The sequence below is a fragment of the Pongo abelii genome, chromosome 11, assembly GCF_028885655.2.
Source record: "Pongo abelii isolate AG06213 chromosome 11, NHGRI_mPonAbe1-v2.0_pri, whole genome shotgun sequence".
Taxonomy (NCBI): domain Eukaryota; kingdom Metazoa; phylum Chordata; class Mammalia; order Primates; family Hominidae; genus Pongo; species Pongo abelii.
This window is the reverse complement of record NC_071996.2, coordinates 67389724-67414837: the sequence shown is the minus strand read 5'-3', so window position 1 is coordinate 67414837 and position 25114 is coordinate 67389724.

Sequence of the window (25114 nt, the reverse complement as noted above, 5' to 3'; positions counted from 1 at the left end):
TTTTTTTTTTTTTTTTTTTTGTGACAGAGTCTCTCTGTCGCCCAGGCTGGAGTGCAGTGGCACAATCTCAGCTCACTGCAACCTCTGCCTCCCGGATTCAAGAGATTTTCCTGCCTCAGCCTCCCGAGTAGCTGGGACTACAGATGCCTGCCACCATGCCCAGATAATTTTTGTATTTTTAGTAGAGACGGGGTTTCACCATATTGGTCGGGCTAGTTTCGAACTGCTGACCTCAAGTGGTCCACCCACCTCGGCCTCCCAAAGTGCTGGGATTACAGGCATGAGCCACGGCGCCCAGCCAACTAGTGTTTTTATGGCTGATGAAAAGCCTTCAGCTTAGCACAGAGGCTCACGTCTATAATCCCAGTGTTTGAGAGGTTGGGGCAGGAGGATTGTTTGTGTCCAGGAGTTCAAGACCAGCCTGGGCAACATAGCGAGATCCCTGTCTCTACAAAATAAAATAAAATAATTAGCCAGACATGGTGGGGTGTGCCTATAGTGCCAGCTACTTGGGAGGATAAGGCAGGAGATTCGCTTAAGGTTGAGGCTGCTATCTCAAAAAGAAAAAAAAAAAAAAAAAAGCTTTCAATGTCTAACACCCATCTCTGGAAAATTTATTTTCGAAAGTGAGTTCCATTTGCCAAGTTCTAATGTGATATTTTTAAGGCTAAAACTTTGTGTTTGGGTTTTTCTTTTTTTCTTTTGAGTCAGGGTCTCACTCTATGGCCCAGGCTGGAGTGCAGTGGCACGATCTCAGCTCACTGCAACCTCTGCCACCCGGGTTCAAGTGATTATCCTGCCTTGGCCTTCCCAGTAGCTGGGATTACAGGCGCCTGCCACCATGCCCGGCTAATTTTTGTATTTTTAATAGAAATGGAGTTTCACCATCTTGGCCAGGCTGGTCTTGAACTCCTGACCTCGTGATCTACCCGCCTCTGCCTCCTAAAGTGCTGGGATTACAGGCGTGAGCCACCGTGCCCCGCCTGGTTTTTTCTTAAAAAAATCACAGCACCAAGATCAGAGAAGTGTGGGATATGGATGGGATTTCAATTAGTGCTATTCCAATTAGCGTCTATTCCAATTAGTGCTATTGATCTTTGCCTACATGCCAGAGTCTGTGCTAGGCCCCTTCATGAACATTATAACATTTAACTCTCCCCTGAACATGGTGGGATAGGCATGGAAATCCCAGCTTCACAAATGATGAGATTTCAGGATTATGAGACTTTTTGATATTTTATCCAGAAGCTTAGTAGCAAAATAAATTGCTGTTACCATTTTACATTGAGACTCAAGGATAAGCTAGTGTATGATGAAATTTTGACATTTATCATGAATGGGTTAATGCATTTATAAATTAGGCTGACATTAGCAAAATAACTTACGTTTGAATAAAATAGAGCTTTGGCTGGGCTGTGGCAATGGAATAGGTTGTAGAACTTTATTTATATACTGTATAACTATTTATTAAGGTAAATACTACTTGTAACTACAAACAATGTAAATATAAGAAAATGGTAGGAAGACTTAGATTTCTTTGAAATCTGTCAATATTCACTTATTTTAATTTGATTCTGGGTCTCCATGATGCTATGGCAGGAATCAATAATGATTATTATTATAGCAAACATGTATATTGTACTTACTACATGCTATATACATCCTATATGTTCATTCATTTAGTACTCACAACTATCATTTGATTTTTGGGTTATTATTATTCCCATTTTAGAGATGAGAAAATTACAGCACAGAGAGGTTAAGGAATCTTCCAAATTTACACAGCTAGCAAGTGACACATAACCCAATCAGTCTTCCTCCTGAACAGAGGCCCTTTAACCCTACTCTATATGTCATATAATTTGGACTCCTTATAGTTTAGTTCAATGACCTATGAGGTAATGTGTGATTTTCATAGTTGTGCTTTGGCACTGCAGGTCCAAATTGCTAGTCCTGAACTTAGAATCGGAGAACCAAATTACTTTCAATTAAATTCAACACATATTTATTGAGTGTCTGTCATTTACCAGAAAATCTTCTGAATGCTAAGGATTGATAGGTACCTCTGTGCCACTGAAATGGCAGAAGATAGAGAAACTAAAGCAAACACAAACAAAGAAAAACTTTTGCCTGGATTCTCCATGAAACAGAGTCTACGACAAAGGCTTAATTAAGAGAAAGTGGTTAATTTAGAAGTATGATCTCAGTAAACGGGAGTTAGGGACGGGGCAGTGAAAGAAAAAACATGACAGAAACAATCAATGGATGTAATAAGCCAGCCACCCCTCTGGTTGACTAGATGTTCTATACCCTGGGACACTTCGTGAAAAGCCTTCCTGGTTACCTGTCTGAACTCATCTCCTGCGCCTTTCTTGTTCCAAGCAGACACATTTTCTACCTTTAAGCCTTTGAACTTGTGATTTTTCTCTGCCTAAAATGGTCTCCCTCCAGATACAGGATGATTAACTCCTTTCATTTCTTAAGATTTTTCTCAAAAGTCATGTTCTCAGTGAGGTCTTTACCCCATCGAGAATAGCACAACTCCCCCCGACACTGCCAATTGCCCTTCCCTCCTTTATTCTTCAACTTGGCATTTATCACTTTCTAATACTTTCCTTAACTCTATTGCTTATTGCTTGCCTCTGCCACTAGCATGCAAACACCTGAAACTGTGCCAAGCACATAAAATCTGCTCAGTAAGATTTTGCTGAGTGAAAAAATAAACAAACGGTTTCGAGGCATCCATATGTCTCTAGGGTAGCTATGACAATTACAGCAAAGATCTGAAAAAGTAAAACATTCAGCTTTTGACAACCAAATGTAATTTTTGAGTTAATAGATAGTCAATAAGCTTCTGTATCAGAATGTTTTGAAACAAAACATTTTCTAAGTTTATTTCTGATTAATATATTAAGAACAATGCCAAACAAATTGAATGGCAGGGTTTCATTACAGACCACAGAGAAAAGGAAACCCATGATCTCACATCAGCAAGTTATTTCAAAGAGGAATAAGGAGCAGAAAGTCTTTCCCTTTCAGGAGAGGTGATATTGGGAAGTAAAAACAGAGGCAGAGAAAACAGCCTTTCAGACATATCTTATATTCTGCCTATACTCCTCAGGATTAAAATCATGGGAAGATGGAATACTAGGTGCAGAAAAGAGCCAAAAATGGAAAATCTTTGTCCCATGTTCCACTTGGTATCCTGGGAGTAGGTTGCTATGAAATAAACTTCACACTGATACAGGGAGAGAAAGGAGGATTATAACAGTGGGGAGGCAGTGAAGGGATGTGGTTAAACACAGTGGGGAGGCAGTGAAGAGATGTGGAGGCAGTGAAGGGATGTGGTTCCTCCTCCAGCAATATTTGTGACTCCACAAAGACTGCACATAGCATAAAAGGGACCCAAAAATTCCTGTCCATAACAAGCAGGCACTACTAGTATTTCAAAAACTAGTTGGGTGCTCACCCAACGTGGTTGCAAGAGGAAGTCAAAGTCCTCCTGTAGCTAAAGATTTCCAAAAGGGCACCCAAACTTGGGAGCAAGGGGGAGACACACCAGAACAAATGCAGGATCTGTAGTGCAAACTAGGATTAAGTAAGATAGGAGGTAGTTATGGAAAAACAATTAGGTTCTGACTTAAGATAAACACACCACAATTTCCTAGCTATAGATTTCATTCATACACACTAGCAAAACACTCAAGAACCGAACTAGAGTGAGCACAAGTTAATAGACATCAACAGTTGCAAATCCATGAGCTGGATCTGCATGAAGACCATCATGAGGCACTCACTCCTCCAATGAGAATCTTATGCTTTCCATCGAGTTGCCCTCTTATAAGGGAGGCAGACACACGACAAAGTCCTAATAATGAGTTGAATTTGGAATTGACTAAATGTTTACCCAATCAGGTTGTCTTAACTAGAAAGAAACTGTCTAAACTTAAGAAATCGATATATCTTGAATTGGCAAATTGAAATTTTAACCCTTACCCCAATTACCCCCTGTATTAGTCAGAGTTCTCTAGAGGGACAGAATTCATGGAATACATATATATATAATATATATTATAACAATGGGGACGCAGTGAAGGGATGTGGTGTGTGTGTATATATATATATATATATATATATATATATATATATATATAATCTCCTTCACATACATATAAAGGCAAGTTTATTAAGTATTAACTCACATGATCACAAGATCCCTCAATAGGCCATATGCAGGCTGAGTAGCAAGGAGAGCCAGTCTGAGTTCCAAAACTGCAGAATTTGGAGTCCATTGTTTGAAGGCAGGAAGCATCCAGCATAGGAGAAAGATGTAGGCTGGGAGGCTAGGCCAGTCTCTCCTTTTCACATTTTTCTGCCTGCTTATATTCTAGCTACACTGGCAGCTGATCAGATTGTGGCCACCCAGATTAAGGGTGAGTCTGTCTTCCCCAGCCCACTGACTCAAGTGTTAATCTCCTTTGGCAACACCCTCACAGACACACCCAGGATCAATAGTTTGCAACCTTCAATCCAATCAAGTTGACAGTATTAAACATCACAAGTCCACCACTTGTCAACCCATACACACCTCCTGAGATTATATATAATCTTCAAATAAAGACAATAATAAGGTCATAATTATGCCTAATGTAATACAACTATCCTTTGTACAACTGGAAACGCACCAATCCCCAACACAAATACTATTACATAAAGTTAACAATACTCAAATGCTGATGTGAAGTCAATAAATCTTATGTCCCATGATAAAGGAGAAAGGAAATAAAATGAAGATATTTTCTTAGTACGTGTATACATGCAAACATGTTTTTAACAAAAGAAGGAGGAAATACTCATGACAGTTACAGTTCCTGTTTCTGCAGCTGGTCACGAGGTCGTAGCTGGTATTGATGACTACCTTCTTCCACTACCCATTCTGTATTCCCTTTGCCTTAAGCAAGCACCTTAGCAGGTCATGTTTCTTTCTTGAAGGGTCTGGGTCATCTGTAGTCCTGCCTGGATTGGACTGTTGTAGTTTCCATTGACCTTAATCACAGGGCATGGTAATACTAAGAGACACCCTAATGGATCTCCTGTATTCCATGCAGACTCTTCCTTACCACCATTGTAGAGTGGTAGACTGATTTCATCTTGATAGTCTGGGTCAATCACCCCTGCCAACATTGTAATCCCCTTCTTAGCCTATTGACTTAAAGGTAGAAGGAGCCAAAAGTGTCCAGGTGGCAGTCTTAACTTCCAATTTAATGGAATCGTAATTGTGTCTCCTCGTGGCAGCATTCTTCCCTCTGGAACTAAGACCTCTAGACCAGCAGAACATAATGTCACGGGAACAGGAAGCAAAAATTTTGTTAGTGGATCACTAGGGGTGATGGTGAGTGGTGCCACTTCCAGTCCCCCACTGACTGAATTATCAAAAAATTGGATTAGTTATAGATAAATAAAAGTCCACACATTCTTTGCACATCTGTATAATGAGTGAATTTTCTACCCTACAACTATAGCATATACATTACCACTTAAATCTAGCATAAACAATTACAGATTAAAGTACTATGATCTATTCCAGACCAGCCTAACTAATCGAGTCCTCATGTGCTACTTCACATTGATTAATACAGGAACAGAACAATTTCTACTAGAGTCTACTAGTCTGAGAAAAGATATGTAGACAGGAAAAATCAGCTTTTATAGTGACTGAAATGTTGGCTGTCAACATAATCAGGTGTATATTAAATACGAAAACACAGATGTAGGAAAAAATATACACATAGCCTACTTTCTTCTTCCATGGTTCCAAATAAATTTAGGACAGACTTTTCTCCATATTAATCATTCAGCCAACCAATACTCAAAGTAGGAACTGATACTCTGAAGCGTTTCCATGTGACTTTAGGTAAAAAGAATGAATCAGGACATCTCTTAATAAATGTAATACTTCTGAATGCAAATGTAATATTTCTTCCTTTAATTTAATGTTAATTTTTTTCTTTAACTGCGTGTTTGTCTGGGAAAGACTAGTTCCATATAATCTATAACAGGATCTCAGTTTTTGCATTGGTCATGTAATAAAGGAATTTAGTACAGCTATTGGTGAATCTAATTACTATTTTTGAAATAAAAATAAGGAGTTATGTCCTGTTGTTGTTTTTGTTTGACAGTCACTGATAGAGTTTCCTGGCTAAGCAATTAAGCTAATGCCATAGCAATTACTTAGATTAAAAGTTGGAGTATAAGACTCACTGGGAAAGATGGTCATGAAGACCTATTAACTAACCAAAAACAACTACTCTATCTGTCTTACAAAAATTCTCTACACAACAAACAGGCAAGAATTTTTAAAATACCATTTGGCAAAATTTGGTCTAGGCATTCCAGTCATTTAAAATACTATAACTGGTTGCAATGTATACATCAAAATTAAAGACATTCTATGAGAAATCCAAAGGTAAAGTAAGAAAAATACATATCTTGTTGTTTTTCCATGTGCAATTTACTAAAAATGGTTAATTTGCCCCATTAAAATAATTTATAAAAATTTTCTTCTCACTGCTAATACTATTCTCTGCCTGTTGCTCCTACTCACTGCATTTTATACTTGATCATTGATATTTGCTCCCTTTCTTCCAGTACCAGTTCTCACTTGTCCAATTACAGTTGCTCCTAAATTGTAGTACATCATACTCAAAAAACATATTCTCTCTGGTTTCTTTAATGTAAAAATGACTAGAAGTGAATTCAAATATTAGTGCTAGCAATGAATTCACTAACTGGAAAATACTCTTGCAAGGTCAAGACAAGTAAGGAAATAAATAATCAAGAAATAGATCTGGTGGCTTTTATGTTCAAACAGAGTAATAATTAACCAGTTGATTTAGAGAAATATAATCTTTTCATCTCATTGAACATTACAGAAATTTCTAAGACCAAGAGCAAGGTAATCAACAAATTACAGTGAAGTGTTTCCCTTAAGATTGTAAAAATTAATAGCTCAAAAAGCAAAGTTAAACAATCATTATGTTGTAGTAAAATTCCAAAGTTAAAAATTATTAATTACAATCAAGTTTTTAAAAGTTAGATATGAAACCTAAACTGAATCTCATTATGTTTGTGATAATGTATCATTTTCAAAAAGTTGAAAAATTGACTAAAACAAATGTAGAATAAACATGTGTCAAAGATTTATTTAGCTCATTAATGAGGGAAACAATGTTAAACCTGGTTCCAAGGGCAGAAATCCCAACAACCACTAGTGTAGATATCAAAAACTTGTTCTTTTCAGTGGGCATAAAATATTTTCCAATTTACTTAAGGTCACAACTATACAAACAACAACAAATTCCCAAAGATTATTTTTGAAAATAAAAGAAGACTGGTCTCATTTTATCTCGTCATATGATTGTAGCACAAAGTGTTAATTAACCTCCTTGCTAAGGTCGGCACATCTAGAGCCATATAATTTTGAACAACTACCCAGGCTAGAAAATTAACTTCTAGCCTGAAGTTTCTTTATGAACTTTCTTTAACAAAATTTCATAAAGAACCTCAAATTACATTTTTAATAGATTTATTATTCCAAGTTTTTCAAAATTGCTCTTGTTGGCTGTTTTAGTCTGAATCTAGGAAACCAAACCCAAGATACTCATCTCAACAGATTTTACCTATAATATCTATAAATTTGAGTATGTTGTTTTCTGCTAAAGGTCCCTAAAATACAGTGAAGTTTCTGGCCTGTTAGGAAGTAATGGTATTTATAGCCTATAAGATCTCAAATGCATATCAGTGACCATTTTTCTGGGACTCTTCTACGGGCATAGGTTTCACCTACGAAGTGAAACCTTTGTTGCTTCATGGTGGTCTTGTCAGAACTGATGAAATAAGATTTATTCTCATATATAACACTTCCAAGAATTATCTTGGTTGCATTATCAGTTTGTCTATGTCCTGGTAAAAAGAAGGACAGATTTTTATTGAGCCTGTACAATTAACTATATTGCCAAAACAAAAGATCAGAAAGACTCAGGAAAGTACTCTATTCCTCAATTCTGAAGCTTCAGGGAAAATAAGTTACCATTTAAAGAGTGTTTCATTTTCATTTGCAAAAGTATAGTCTACTATATCAAGAGTTAAGGAGAGATCCAGAAAAAATGTGGGAGGCGTTTCTAATATACCTATTAGAAAAAAGAACACTAAACATAATAACAGCAATTAGATTTTCCTACTCTTTAAATCTTAGGTATTAGGTCAGCAGTTTGCTTTCATGAGGTTGTCTGCAGGACTAAAAAGAGAGTACCCAAAATCCTGACTCAGTCTGACAGTTGTCTAAGTGGTGACACTTAAGATCCATATTCTATACCCATAGTCTGTATCTTGAAGTATCAGTAAAGAGTATAATCAATGAAATATTTTTATTAATAACATAAGTATAACATAATTATATTCATAGTATTTAGGGAAGGTAGGGATTCTCTTTGATATGCCAATTCTTCTCATGCAGATTTTACAATAGTGTGCAGCTATTTAAGAAATATAGAATATAACATATAGCTCAATTATTTATATCTTCCTGTTTTATGAAGTAAAAGGAAAAAATTTTGGAATTGCCCATGGCCCTGGGAAATTCCAAAAATAGTTTAGATATAAAATATATATTGAAAATAATACTTCTTACATTGTAGGATGTGATCTTAGGTAGGTAAAATCATGGAGTTATCAGTAGATATCTGGTCACTTATGAAAGACTCACAGATGCCTGAGAACAGTGAATGGTTTTGATTGGCTACCTATTAATCAAAGTGGCAATAAGATATTTTAAATTAGAAGTCAGGAAATTTTATTTTGTTTGTGAATAATCAAGGACATGAAACACACTACCACAAATTATTAAAAATTATTAAGGTGAGACAGAATCCCTGTTCTGTGAGCAGATTACACAGAATAACATTTTACTACCTCTTGTTAAGAGCAGATGGAATTCTCTAAGACTTACTTGCAATTTTAAAAGAGAGTAAACCAAATTCTAGTTTTACATAAATGTAATATTTGACAGAGGCTCATTCATAAGCAGCTACTTTAAAAATTATCTTACGAATAGGACCATCAAACCTGAATAAATTTGCCAAAAATTTAACACATTATAATTTTTCTTTTTAGACTTTTGCAGGTAATTATAAACCAAAGCAACTAAAATTCACTTTCTACAAACCTTCTGCAATTGTCTATATCTATTCACATTTATTTTTTACTACCTTCTTTCATACTTTAGAACAACCAGACATTTTACCTTAGGATAATACTACTTTCCCCTCTCCTTTTATCAACTAAAACATATTGCATTATCTTGATTTACAATCATAGCTCTCTGCCACAGTTGCTTTTAGTAACATTTCAATCACCAATATGAATTTTAACCTTAACCAAAGTAACCAACTTCCATTTCACAGAGATAATGGAGATATAGATACTTGAGACATTTTCATCATACCCAAGCATTTTAGAAGATCATCAAAAATCATAATCAAATATAACAATACTTTATACATGCACATTTGTACTTTCTTAAAGTAACAGAAAGTAATATGCATGTTAGCATGAACCAAAAACACAGTTTCTCTTTAATGAACAAAAAATATTGGCCTTTGTTTCAGTATTCTCTATTACTTAGAAATTATCTAAGTATCCAAATAACATTCACCAACTAATTAGATTTAATGCTAATTCCAGATCTCAAAGTTAACTAAGGGGCTTGCAAATTGTTTAAACTGATACACTACAGAAGACACTTAGTGTTATTTTTAAAAAGATTGTCAGAATTGTAATTCAATTGATATGATTGTTATTTTCTTTCTAATTTTTTTTTCATAAATTATGTGAGAATAATGTTAGCTTATCTAATCAAGAAACAGTACAAGAAGTGTGGAAATCCAGATTAACCAATCTTTTCATAAAAAACAAACCAAAGTCTTAAATGAAAGAACAAATAAATAAATATGTTTTTATTATACTTCATACAGGTAAAAGATATATTGCTGTTTTTAAAGCTAAAATTTTTTAAACAGTCTAATTTTTTTTTTCACAGATTGACCTTGATTATGTAAACTTGATTCTAATTGAAAGGTTTCTGATTGGCCAGTTTCTGTAGAAAGGCTTTTTGCTTCAGAGTCTAGTTCTCTTAAATGCTCAGAACTTTAGTTTCTTTATTTTCCAGGAATTCTGGAAAATTGAGATTTATGTAAGTGCTTATCCTTAATAAATAAAAATAGAGCTCTGTTATTTTAAAAGACATTGTAACAAATATTTAATACCTTTCAGTGATATGAAAATATTCTACACTCAGTCAATGAGGGGCAGTCTTTTCACTATTACAGACACATGGAAAGCCTGCATACAACCATAAAACATGTATCAAAAATTTATTTAACTTGTTAATGAGGAAACTAGCAATATAATAAACATTATTTCAGGAGCAAGCACACATGAGGAGGTACTAAAGAAAAGAAGGGCCAGGCACAGCGGTTCACACTGGTAAACCTAGCACTTTGGGAAGTCACAGTGGGAGGATCCCTTGAGCTCAGGAGTTCGAGTCCAGCCTGGGCAACACAGTGAAACCTCGTCTTTACAAAAAACAAACAAAAGTTAGCTGGGCACGGTGGTACATGCCTGTAGTCCTAGCTACTTGAGAGGCTGAGGAAGGAGTATCACTTGAGCCCAGGAGGTTGAGGCTGCAGTGAGCCATGATAATACCACTGTACTCCAGCCTGGGCAACAGGGCCAAACCCTGTCTTGAAAAAAAGAAAAAGAGCTGGGCGCAGTGGCTCCTGCCTGTAATCCCAGCACTTTGGGAGGCCAAGGTGGGTGGATCACCTGAACTCAGGAGTTCGAGACTAGCCTGGCCAACATGGTGAAACCTCGTCTCTACTAAAAATACAAAAATTAGCTGGGTGTGATGGCAGGCACCTGTAATCCCAGCTACTAGGGAGGCTGAGGCAGGAGAATCACTTGAACCCGGGAGGCAGAGATTGCAGTGAGCTGAGATTGTACCATTGCACTCCAGCCTGGGCAACAAAAGTGAAACTCATCATAAATAAATAAAATAAAAAACAAAAAAGAAAAGAAGAATGTTGGAATAAGATTGCTAGGTTAGATACAAAACTGATGCATGTCCTATAGGGAAATCAAATAATATTCTTAGAGGTATCTTTTCTACTAGACAAATGCTTTGCATTTCTACCCAATGAAAACCCACAAGTTAACATGTAACTTCACAGCCTAGGTTCTAATCAATAGTAAATAGTATATCAAACAAAGGGGCATTCTCCTACAGAGTTAAACAACCTTTAAGTGGACCTGTTAGACAAAGTTCCAGTATGATACCGAAAGGACACATGATCCTTTTTGCTTCACTTCCAATGTGGGAGTAATTTTTCATAACAATGTTTAGTTATAAGTTGGGATTCTTGATAAACATAAGAGTTCCTATGTCTTCACTAATCCAAATAATAAAACTTAATTAGATGTTTATTTGTGACAAAATTCATATTATTTTTCAAAAGTTCATATTTAAGCTAAACTTCAGTTGTTGTCAGATGATACCAACATGAAATTCCTTAAAATCCTGGAGGTCGAGGATAAATTTGATCATAAGGTTAGAGAGGGATCAAATTGATATGAGTAGTATTGGGTTTCAGGGGGCAGAGAGCACTCTAAAAATCAATACTAAAAGACATTTTTTTTCAAAGGTTAATGTAGGGCATAATTTGAGTCTAAAAGGAACTCAGGAATGCCCAGACATGTCTGAAGAACTAGTTAGGTAGGCCACAGGAGTTGACTCCTGAGTTCTAGAGTAGAAGGAATTTTGAACAGAAGCTGAAGGAGTTTGAGAAATACAAGGATTAAAAGCCCATTGGTGTAGTACACAGCCTGACCTCAGGATGTTGAAGACTCCAGGAATGGGCACCTCCCTGGCATCTTGAGGACTTACAGCTGGGAGAGCACCAGTAATAAGCTTCTGTAACCCAGAGAGATGTGTATTTATGGTGCAGCCCTGCAGCAATAGTAGTGGAGAGCTCTTGCCCCCAAGTAACTGAGAGAGAGTAGAACCGAGTAACATAAGGAGACTATCCATGAACTCAAATTAAGCAATTTTACCTTTAATCCCAGGATCTCCAGGAAAAATATGAGCAACATTTGAGGGGCTACAGCCACAGCATTAGCAAAGAAGGACATGAGTCTGCAAAATATGGATTTTCAACACTACATGACCGTTGGTACCCAAAGGCAGAGAGTCTAGTGAAAGAGACAACTATTGAGAGAAAAAAATCGGTTGAATGATTTCTGATATTTTAGAATAAAAAGCAAACTTACACTAGTGTGCATTTAGAAATGTAAGCTTTTTCTTTTAATTTATGACCTATGAAGACCTATTAGCACATTGATGGATTTTTGAGTTTTGTTTTTGGAGAGTATTTTTTAAATTTTTTAACAAATAAACAATAGTAGCTTATAGAGGGCATTTAATTATATCTCCTTTTCCTAACCTTTGTTCAGAACATTTAATAAAAAGGAATAGGAACCAAAAAATAATATTTGGAGTTGCCCAGGATAAAACAGGTTAGAGTGTTATTATTGTTTTTTTTTTTTTCCTGGGTTCATAATTAGGTGAGTGGATGGAAGGGACATTCCTCAAAATGGGGTGAAAGCATTCTGTGAAGATGCTCCAATTCAGAGGATTGTTCAAATGTTTCATGTTCTTAATTTGGAAAGTAATTTCTGGAAGATAATTGTTCTCAGGCATTGGGCCTGCCATGAAGGGTGAGGATCCTCTCCTAACCGTCCGTCCTTACCGCCTCACCACAATATTCTCTGTGCTCTGGGTTATGACGTTGATGTGGTTTGGTTCTGTGTCTCCATCCAAATCTCTCATCCAAGTACTAACCAGGCCTGACCCTGCTTAGGTTCTGAGATCAGACGAGATCAGCCACTTTCAGTGTGGTATTGCCCTAGACACAAACCTCATCTAGAATTGTAATCCCCGTGTATCAGGGGAGGGACCTGATGGGAGGTGATTGGATCATGGGGGTGGATTTTCCCCATGCTCTTCTCATGACAGGGAGTGAGTTATCATGAGATCTGATGGTTTAAAAGTGTGGCACGTCTCCACTTGCTCCCTCTCTCTCCTGCCGCCATGTAAGACGTGCCTTGCTTCTCATTCAGCTTCTGCCATGATTGTAAGTTTCCTGAGGTATTCCCAAGCAATGCAGAACTGTGAGTCAATTAAACCTCTTTTCTTTATAAATTACCCCGTCTCAGGTAGTTCTTTATAGTAGTGTGAAAACAGACTAATACAATGGTTTTACAGTTATCTTATTATTATCATTTCCTCTGGCCACCAGTTCAACCCCTAACACACATATACATATACAACATATGCATACAAATATCTGTTACAAATGAATTACATCTTCATAATTTTACACTCAACACTCCTTATCCATAAATGACATTTTCAGAGCTGTTGAATTCATTAAAACATTAGTGTGGATGATTCTAAATATTTCATATTTTCCTCAAACCTCTCTCAACCACAAAGAAATTGTTGGGTTTGCATACCAACCAACCCCTTTCCCAGTCCAGCCTCCCCGATTCAACCTTGTTTCTGCTACTCCCACAAAAAATTTTAAGAGAAAACAAAACAATTAAATGTTTAGCTACACTCCATTTTCTTTTTCTTTGAGTTATTACTGTAACAGTCACAACAAATCATTGATTTCTTTTGAAAAACCAACCAGGTAATAACTATTTCTGCTCTGGAATAGCTTCCTTGTTAAAAGAAAAAGGTGTTGCCCCTCTGAATTTCCTATTTTGTCATAAATTTGAGCTGCATTTTACTCATCTTTAAAATAAAAATAAAGGTCAGGTACACTGGCTCACACCTGTAATCCCAGCAGTTTAGGAGGCCAACATGGGAAGATCGCTTGAGGCCAAGATTTGGAAACCAGCCTGGGCAATATACTGAGACCCCCTCTCTACAATAAAATACAACAATTAGCCAGTTGAAGTTGTTCATGCCTGTAGTCCCAGCTACTTGGGAGGCTGAGGAGGGAGAATCACCTGAGCCCAAAGATTTTGAGGCTGCAGTGAGCTGTGATTGTACCAAGGCACTCCAGCATGGGCAACAGAGTGAGACCCTGTCTTAAAAAATAAATAAATAAAATAAAAATAATTATGCTTCCTTGTTGTCTTGTAACATGTAGCAAGAATTAACTGCATCCTTAAAATATATAGCACTCCTTAGTACCTTATAAGTAAATATAATAAATACCAAACATATTATTACTATAACATTGGTAAGAGATTTTTCTCTTTATGGCTTGCTGGAAGGCACTATGTATTGTAGTTTGCATTCTTAATAAAACTTCTTTTATAGAATTTTAAGACTTTTATTTCATATTTTTAGGAGTACTTTCATATGAAAAAATTATAATTTGAAATTAGCTACAACTACTGCTTTTGCTAAATAACACAACTTTCAAAAACAGACTTTTAAATTTAGAGGTGTCTATTGTTCCAACTTCCTACCCATGGCAGGCCTCATCTCTATAACCAGCCTGATAAATTGTCTTCTAAATCCTACTTGATTTTTCCCTGGGGACTACTGGAAGAGCAATGCATTGCATTTTTAAAATTAAAAATAAACATGCAGTGGACATGAAAAGCCAGAAGTTGGTTATGAAAAAGATCTTATAAAATTGGCATACCTCTTGCAAGACTATTAAGAATTTAAAAAAGAAGATAGAAATAAGATGGATTTGGAATTAAAAAATGCAACATAATTACAGCTTTTTTAGGCTAAAACAGGATGTTTAAAACTTCAACTAATTAATTTAAAACCAACTTTAGATCAGAATAAAGGATATAAGATTCTTCTACATGATTCTAATGTATACTTTTTTCTCAGCTAAGATTTTTCTACTCTTAAAATGACTTTAATTATTTACTAGGAACATAGATATACTTTTTTTTTTTTTTTAGATGGAGTCTTGCTTTGTCATTCAGGATTCAGGCTGGAATGCAGTGGTGTGATCTTGGCTCACTGCAACCTCTGCTTCCTGGGTTCAAGTGATTCTCCTGCCTCAGCCTCCCAAGTAGCTGGGATTACAGGCACACGCCACCACACCTGGCTAATTTTTGTGTTTTTAGTATAGACGGTGTTTTGCTATGTTGGCCAGGCTGGTCTTGAACTCCTGACCTCAGGTGATCTGCCTGCCTCAGCCTCCCAAAGTTCTGGGATTACAGGCGTGAGCCATGATGCCTGGCCCATACCTCATTTATTGTGTTTCCCTTTATCACGCTTCGCAAATATTGCATTTTTTACAAATTGAAGATTTCTGGCAACTCTTGTCAGGCAAGTCTATTGGGACCATTTTTCCAACAATGTACTCATTTTATGTGTCTATGTCACACTTTGGTAATTCTCCCAATATTTCAAACTTTTTCATTATTATTATATTTATTATGGTGATCTATGATCAGTAATCATTGATATTAATTACTACTGCAATTGTTTGGGGGCACCACAAATTGCACTTATATAAGATGGCAAGCTTAATCAGTCAATGCTGTGTGTGTTCTAACTGCTCCAATGACCAACTATTCCTGGTCACTGACTGATTAAGTTCGCCATCTTATTGATTAGGTTTGCCACATCTCTCTCCCTCCCTTTGAGCCTCCCTAGTTTTTTAGACACAACAGTATTGAAATTAGGCCAATTATTAACCCTACAATGGCCTTTAAGTTTTCCAGTAAAAGGAAGAGTCACACGATGCTCACTTTAAATCAAAAGCTAGAAATGATTAAGCTTAGTAAGGAAGGTATATCAAAAGCTGAATAAGGCTAAAAGTTAGGCTATTTGCACCAGTCAGCCAAGTTGTGAATGCGAAGGAAAGATCTTAAAGGAAGTTAAAACTGCTACTCTAGTGAATAAACAAATGATTTTTAAAAATTCAAAATGATCACAATGCTGATAGAAAGTTTTAGTGGTCTGGATAGAAGATCAAACCAGCCACAACATTCCTGTAAGACAAAGCCTAAGCCGGAGCAAGGTCCTAACTCTCTTCAATTATATGAAGGCTGAGAGAAATGAGCAAGCTGCAGAGGAAAAGTTGAAAGCTAACAGAGTTCGGAGGAAAGAAACCATCTCTAACATAAAACTGCAAGGTAAAGCAGCAAGTGCTGATGCAGAAGCTGCAGCAAGATATCCAAATCTAGCTGAAATCATTGATGAAGGTGGCTGCACTAGGCAATAAATATTCAATGTAGATGAAATAGCTTTATATTGGAAGAAGATACCATCTAGGACTTTCATAGCCAGAGAGAAGTCAACGCATGGCTTCAAAACTTCAAAGGACAGGCTGACTCTTGCTAGGGGCTAATGCAGCTGGTGACTTTAAGTTGAAGCCAACAATCACTCACCATTCCAAAAATCCTAGGGTCCTTAAGAATTATGCTAAATCTACTCTGTCTATGCTTTATGAATGGAAAAACAAAGCCTGGATGATAGCATATCTGTTTACAGTATGGTATACTGAATATTTTAAGCCTACTGTTGAGAGCTACTACTCACAGAAGAGATTCCTTTCAAAATGCTACTGTTCAATGACAGTGCACCACATCACTCAAGAGCTCTGGTGGAGATGTACAAAATAATTAATGTTGTTTTCATGCCTATTAACAGATCCATTTTACAGTCCATGAATCAGGGAGTACTTTTGACTTTCAAGTCTTATTTAAGAAACAGATTTCATAAGGCTATTCCTGACATATATAGTGATTCCTCTGAGGGCTCTGTGCAAATTAAATTTAATGCCTTCTGGAAAAATTCACCATTCTAGAGGCCATTAAGAACATTTGTGATTCATAGGAGGAGTTCGAAATATTAACATTAACAGGAATTTGGGAAAAGTTGATTACCATTCTTGTGGATGACTGAGGCATTCAGTAGATAAAATAACTACAGTAGATAACATTCAATAGATAAAATAATGACAGATGTGGTAAAAATAACCAGACATGGAGAGATAGAAGTGAAGCTTGATGATATGACTAAATTGTTGCAATTTCATAATCAAACTTGAACCAATAAGAAGTTACTTCTTATGGATTATCAAAGGAAGTGGTTTCTCAAGATGGGCTCTCTCCTGGTAAAGTTGCCATGAACATTTTTGAAATGACAACAAATGATTTAGAATATATATGTGTGTGTGTGTATATATATATATATTTTTTTTTTTTTTTTTTTTTTTTTTTTGAGATGGAGTTTCACTCTTGTTGCCCAGGCTGGAGTGCAATGGCATGATCTCGGCTCACCGCAACCTCCACTTCTGGGTTCAAGTGATTCTCCTGCCTCAGCATCCCAAGTAGCTGGGATTACAGGCATGCGCCACCATGCCTGGCTATTTTTGTACTTTAGTAGAAATGGGGTTTCTCCATGTTGGTCAGGATGGTCTTGAACTCCTGACTTCAGGTGTTCTGGCAGCCTCAGCCTCCCAAACTACTGGGGTTACAGGCGTGAGCCCCCGTGCCCTGCCATGATTTAGAATGTTATAAAAACTTGGTTGATTAAGTAGCAGTAGGGTTTGAGAGGATTGATTCCAATTTTGAAAGAATTTCTACTGTGGGTAAAATGTTGCCAAACAGGATCACATACCACAGAGAAATCTTTCATGAAAGGGAAAGTCAATTGATACAGCAAACTTCATTGTTGTCTTATTTTAAGAAATTACCACAGCCACCCAACCTTTAGCAACCATCACCCTGATCAGTCAGCAACTATCAACATCAAGGTAAGACACTCCACCCGCAAAAAGATTACAACTCACTGAAGACTCAGATGATAAGTAGTATTTCTTAGCAATAAAATACTTTTAAATTAAGATATGTACATTGTTTTTAGACATAATACTATTGCACACTTAAACTACGATATAATGTAAACATGATTTTCATATGCACTGGGAAACCAAAAAAATTATGTGACTCATTTTATTTCAATATTTGCTCCATTACAGTGGTCTGGAATGGAACCTGCAATATTTCCAAGGTATGCTTGTATTCAGAAAACATGCCTTAAGGAAGAACTGCTATTCAGCTCTGGTTAACAATGGTTACCAATTGAGGAGCTACAAAAAAGCTTCAAAAGTTTTCATCTTAAATTATTAGATTTTTTCAGTTTCTTGTGAAACTATGATCATAAAATATGGTTATTTTCTTTTACTAAAACATGCTACTATATAACTTTGTCAACTGTAGGAGTGATCTGTAAACTCTGTAATTGTTCAGTTTTTATTCCTGCACTGGCATATAATTAGGTATATGCCCTTTGAAAACAATGATCATATCCCATGAGACGTGAAACTGTAAAACTCCTAGAGGAAAACAGAAGAAAGTCTCCTTGACATTCGTCTTGGCAATGATTTTTTGATTCGCATGCCATAAGCACAGGCAACAAAAGCAAAAATAAACAACTGTGGCTACATAAAACTAATAAGCTTCTGCATAGCAAATGAAACAATCAACAAAATGAGAAGGCAGCCTACAATTGAGAGAAAGTAGCTGCAAACCATATATCTGATAAGGGGTTAATATTCAAAATATATGAGTACTTCACACAGCTCGACAGCAAAAAAGATGAATAACCTGATTGAAAAATGAGAAAAGGCCCTGAATAGACATTTCTCCAAAGAAGAAACAAAAAATTGCCAATAAGTATGTAAAAAGGTGTTCAATATCATTAATCATCAGGGGAATGCACATCAAAACTATAGTAAAATATCATTTCACACCTGTTAGGTTATCAAGAAATTATTATCAACAATAACAAGCGGCCAGGTGTGGTGGCTCATGTCTGTAATCCCAGCCTGGGTAATATGGTGAAACCCCATCTTTACCAAAAACAACAACAACAGCAGTAACAACAAACAAAAAATTAGCAGGGCACAGTGATTCATGCCTGTAATTCTGGCACTTTGGAAGGCTGAGGCAGAGGGATGACTTAAGCTCACAAGTGTGAGACCAGCTTGGCCAACATGGTGAAACCCTTTTCGTACAAAAATTACAAAAATTAGCCGGATGTGGTGGTATGTGCCTGTGGTCCCAGCTTCTTGGGAGGCTGAAGTGGGAGGATTGCTTGAGCCCAGAAGTTCAAGGCTGCAGTGAGCCATGATTGTGCCACTTTTCTCCAGCCTGGGCAACAGAGTGAGAGACCCTGTCCCCCCCCAAAAAAAAGGAAAAATAAGAAATAAAAAGCACTGGTCAGGGTGAGGAGAAAGGGAACCCTCGCACACTCTGTTGGGAATGTAGATGGATGTAGCCACTGTGGAAAACAGTATGGTGGTTCCTAAACAAATCAAAAATAGAACAACCATATGATCCAGTAATCCCTATTCTGGGTTTATACCCAAAGGAAATGAAATCACCACCTTATAAAGCTATCTGCACACCTATGTTTATTGCAGCATTAGTCACAGTAGCCAAGATGTGGAAAGAACCAAAGTGTCCATTGATGGATAAATGGATAAAGGAAACACTGTGTGTGTGTGTGTGTGTGTGTGTGTGTGTAAATGGATTATTCAGCCTCCAAAAAGAAGATCCTACTTGAGGTCAGGGGTTTCAGGCCAGCCTGGCCAACATGACGAAACACCATCTCTACTAAAAATACAAAAATTAGCCAGGTGTGGTGGCGTGTGCCTATAGTCCCAGCTACTCAGGAGGCTGAAGCAGGAGAATCGCTTGAACCTGCTAGGAGGAGGCTGCAGTGAGCTGAGATCTCACCACTGCACTCCAGCCTGCACAATTGAGTGAGACTTTGTCTCAAAAAAAAAAAAAAAAAAAAAGAAGAAGAAGAAGAAAAAAAGATCCTGCCATTTGCAACACCATGGGTGGACCCAGAGCACATTATGCTAAGTGAAATAAGCAAGACACACAAAGAGAATTGCTGCATGCTCTCTTATATGTGCGATCTTTTTTAAAAAATTGAATATATAGAAACAGAGAGTAGGATGATAGTTACCAGAGTTGGGGGATGTGGGATTGGGGTTGAGGGTAGAAAATGGGTGAAAGGCTCCAAAGTTACAGTCATATAGGATGAATAAGTCTAGAGATTTAATGTACAAAATACAGTCAAAGAAGTGAACAAAAGGAATTATGATACTTCTACAGGGAGGGTCAGCAGGTAAAATGCAAGATATTCAGTTAAATTCAAATTTAAGATAGATAACAAATAACTATTTATAACAGGCAAATATTGCAGGTGACATACTTATGCCAAAAACTTATCTACTGTTTATCTGAAATTCAAATTTAACTGGTTATCCTGTATTTTTATTTACTAAATCTGGTTATCTTATTTATAAACTTCAGTTTTCTAATATATGTAATGAATAGTTTGAGCACATGTTTATCTAAAGTCTTTTTCAGGTTTAATGTTGTATAATTTCTGTTACAATCAGATATTTTTTATAGAGCACAGTCATTTGCCATACTTATTCATAATTCATACCCTGCAACACAGATGATGATACTGTTGTATCGCCATTTTATTGATAAAGAAACTAAAAATTACAAAATTATTTTTAAAAATATTTTTCAGATATGGGATTTTGCATTTCCACTAATGAAACTATGATAATTGCAGAATGCCTAGCTTCAGTGAATTGACTTGATTTTGATATTTAAAATACATATTAATTCTGAAATAACTTAGGTAATTCATTGGTTTTGCTAGACAGCATGCTATGACTGATTTCAACTGAAGCACAGAACTCACAAACAAAAAGACTGTATTCTAACACCACCACTAGCATGCTCCACCAATTTCTCACATTCTTCAACTTCCTCAAACCTTTTTTCTTTGACTGGCATATTTCAGAAAGAACTGGAAGAAAGTTCTTCGATGTTGAAATAGTGTTAATCATAGCTCAGCTTGTTCTGTAGTATTGACAGATCACAAAATTTATAACATACATAAGAATCACACCTGGAGTAATGAGGCAATACTTCATTTAAATCAAAATATGTAGAGAAGAAAGGAGTCTTATATTTGCCAGATGTAAAACTATATTTTAATAGCATTCTATGTAAAAGGTCACTGATTATCACAAATAGTCCCTATGTAGTAGGAGATTGAGAAGTTAAAACTGATATGGTAGTTTTGAAGTCTGGGTATTTAAAAAAAAAAAAAGTAAAAAGAAAAAATGGCATGGTTTCCTTTAACACGGTCAGAAAAAAAAATCTTAATCCGATTTTTGTTTTTCATTCCAAAAACAATTATTTATTTACTTAGTACATTCCTAGTCCTCTGAATGAAAATGTTTGTTCTTTGTTGATCAAAATTATGCACTCTATTTATTACAACAGAAAATTGTAAAGATCTAGAAAATATGTATCACTATCCCTGAAATATACACTATAGCCCTTGTAAATATGCAACCATATAAAAATACATCAAACAAGAAAATCTCCTTATTTAAGTAAGCTTGTCTTGCTACTTACTTGCATTATGATAGCTGATAAATACTGTAAGCCCAGGAGAAAATAATTCAGCCAGAGATCTGCAACACTCTTTCCATTACCTTGTTAATTGCAGACTCATACCTGTATGCCAGGGATGCCTGAGTGCCCTCTATAGGCTAGGCATTCAGCTAAGTCTGTTAACTGTGTTCTCTCATTTAATTTTCTCAACAATCTCATGGAATAGCTATTATTTTCCCAAGTTACTAGATGAGCTAAACAATAAAACCCAAAGTTCACACACTTACATATATCTAATAAGTTATGCCATTCTTTTCTGCTTTTCTATCATTTTTCAATTTCTGCTGCAGTTACCAAGGAAAAAAAGTAGCCGATAATGAATGTTTAAAACATTAAAAAATCATACCTTATATGTGCTAGAAACAGTAATTTCAACATATTAGGTGGACTTTTGGCAGTGTGTTCTTCCCATCATACTATTTGTAATCCAAATATTCATTTTGTGTTATTTTCCATGTCAGGCTGCCTTTGATTTTCCTAGATTGTTGTTGTTGTTGTTGTTAGTAGAGGAAAATATACAGTGTCATTAATTCTGCTGCAAGTCTCTCATGGGGTGGACCGTGTTAGGAGTACAGAATGATCTGATTCAATTTCACCCTGTTCTGTACAGTTTTCAATGTCTTGGGTGGATCCCACGTAGAACATGAACGAATAATAACAAGACTTCACATTTTTATAGAGTTTTTGTTCTTGGTATGGTCAAGGGTGCTCATTCCAGAATGCGTCTGAATTTCTGATCATCTCTCAGTTTTTCCTCTCTATATTTTGCCTTCCTGATCTTCATATTCCTTAAATGAAAATGGATATGTCTACAAGCTTAAACTCTCCCCAGACTGAAGTGTGTCCTTTGGGACAAGGCAGGTTCAGGTAGGCAGTACCTTTGAAGCTGGCCTAGGAGATAGGAGAAGATATTCAGCATGCTGCTCACACAATAATATTTATTTGCTCTGGGATAACTTTTTAAATCTGCTATGATTGCAACGAGGTAACTGTAATGCTACTGCAAAATAAAAACCAGAAGAAATAACTTTTGATTCTAGTTTTTCTACTTTACTAGTATCAAGGCTTTGGGCAAGTCTTTGCTTCAGTTTCCAGAACAGTGAAATAAGAATATGAATGTCAATCTCTGCAAGCCCTTAAGTGGCTCAAACAAGATTCAATAAGTGAGAGTGCTTTGCAAGGGGCTGTATGTGACATCTTGTTATTAATAGTCCATATATATGAATTCAATAGTTTTTAACACAATGAGCTTGATTACTCAACATAGATAGTGAGAAAACTCAGAGATCACAGAATATTTATAGATTGATTATAGAGATAAGGAAATTGAAGATCTCACAGTTAAGTGATTTACCCAAGGTCACTATAGAGCAAGAAGCCAGAGCTCTCAGCTTGGAGGAGGAAATTTTCTGCTTTACAGATGGTGGCTTACAGAGACACAGCTGGCTCCCATTTGTAACATTTGTTTAATAAGGGTCTCCATTACCCTCACTGGACACTTACTCTTTGCCAGGAACAGTAAATTTCCTAATGTCACCCAGATAGTAAGAATCAAATCCCGGGATGTAAACTCAAATCTGTCTGGCTCCAGAGCCTGAGCTCTTAACCACTGTGGTACTTAGTTAACCGCACACACATTCAGCCTCCCAGAAGACAAGGCACAGGAGGGGTAAGGAACCCTGCCAGGATGAAATATGCTGAGACTTGTTAGGTTTTATGCCTGGAAAGCCAAATCAGTGGCTACCTGGCTCAAAGCTGTACATTTTGAAATACATGGAAACTGACAAGCAGTTAAGGCTTTAGGAAGCTCTTAAAGACAGAAAGGGAGCGATGCAGCTTCCAGTTATAGTTAGAATTGAATAGGCAATGTAAAATCCTAAATACCAAGATTTAGTTAATTGTGTCATATAAAATAGATAAAAGTTGACTTTTTTTGTCCTTTTCCTTTTTTTTTAAAGAAACACCCATATTTGAATGGTATTTGAATTTTAAATTACCAAGGTACTTTGAACAAAACTGATACTTTAATATGATAAAAGGGCTTATTTACTTCCAATGAGTAAGAAAATTACTGCCAACAGAATTACGGAATCCAGAAACAGAAATTTATTTGACAAAAGGATATCTTAAAGAGGGAAATGAGAAAGTAGATTTTAGTTAACTTTGTGTTGATGGGGGAGAATCTGAACTTGAAATTTGAATGGGCACTGAAAACTCTGCCCTCTTTCATGCTCATAGCACAAAATTACACGTCTGCACGCTCGTGCATGTTTCCCCAGGCCTCACCTCTATTCTGGAATGTGTACATATTAATAAAGAGTCTCTTTTTAGCATTGAATATGATAATATAGAAATATAGCACCATTTTAAGAGATAGCATACCAAACTCAGGCATTTCTTCTTCTGATACTTAGGACTGAAAAATTATTTATCTTTTGGGAGAGCAGTAAAAGGCCCTACACTGATTATTGACCAATTTCCTTAAGATTTTAAATTGATTGAGAGTCACAAAAATAGTACTGATGAGCCCAATGGTCCGTGAGCCCCTCAAGGGCAAAGGCAATATCTTTGTGATCCTTGTTTTCCTAGCCCAATTCTTGGTATAGCAGATATCCAATAAAATTCTCCTTTTATTGAAATAAAATTTAATTCATGAATATATAATCTTCTTGGAAGTTCTATTCTAAAAAATGTTCAGTGATTTTTCATGTTTCAAAATATAAAATCTGATGAGTTAAAAACTCATTAAAATGGACAACAAAGCACATCTATTTTGGTTCTTTCAGTCTCTAGAAGGCTTGTTTGTAAATGACCCTCCAGAATAGAAAAGGTATAACAAAATACCTCTGTAATTCCAAATATAGGACCATGAACAGTGTAATTCATATTTTCCCTTTAAAAATAGTATTGTACTTATTTTCTTCAAACTTTGATATCAAAGTAAATACTAAACTTCATACAGGAAAAACAGGGATTTATTTACATTTTAGGAATAAATTAGCCAAATATTTTTATTTCTTCTGTTAAACAATATAAAATAACTGGATAAAAATATCTCCCACACTCAATTACTCTACAAAAAATATTTGTTATCTCTAGTACTTAAAGAAGGGGGCATGCATTAAACTTGAAAGTATGAATAAATGTATTACCACTTCATTTGAGTATGTCATTTAACTCACATACTAAAATAGATATGATGAGAGTTAAAATGGCTACAATTACTATGGTTATTAAAAACTACATAAACAATACAGCCTTTAGCTATTATATTTCACTTTAAAATGTTTAACAGTTGGCTTTAGTTCCAATGGACAAAACTAATTCTGTCAGTTTTTATTATAATTGCACACATTGGACATCAAAGTAAAGATTTACTCATTTAAGAGTTGTTGACAATTTTTCATATTTTCCTTTGTATATTTCTAACTTCAGCGCAATGAAGAAAAAAGTTCTCAATGAAACAAAATCAAAATTTTTTTTTCATGAATAGACATTTCTGTGTTAAGGA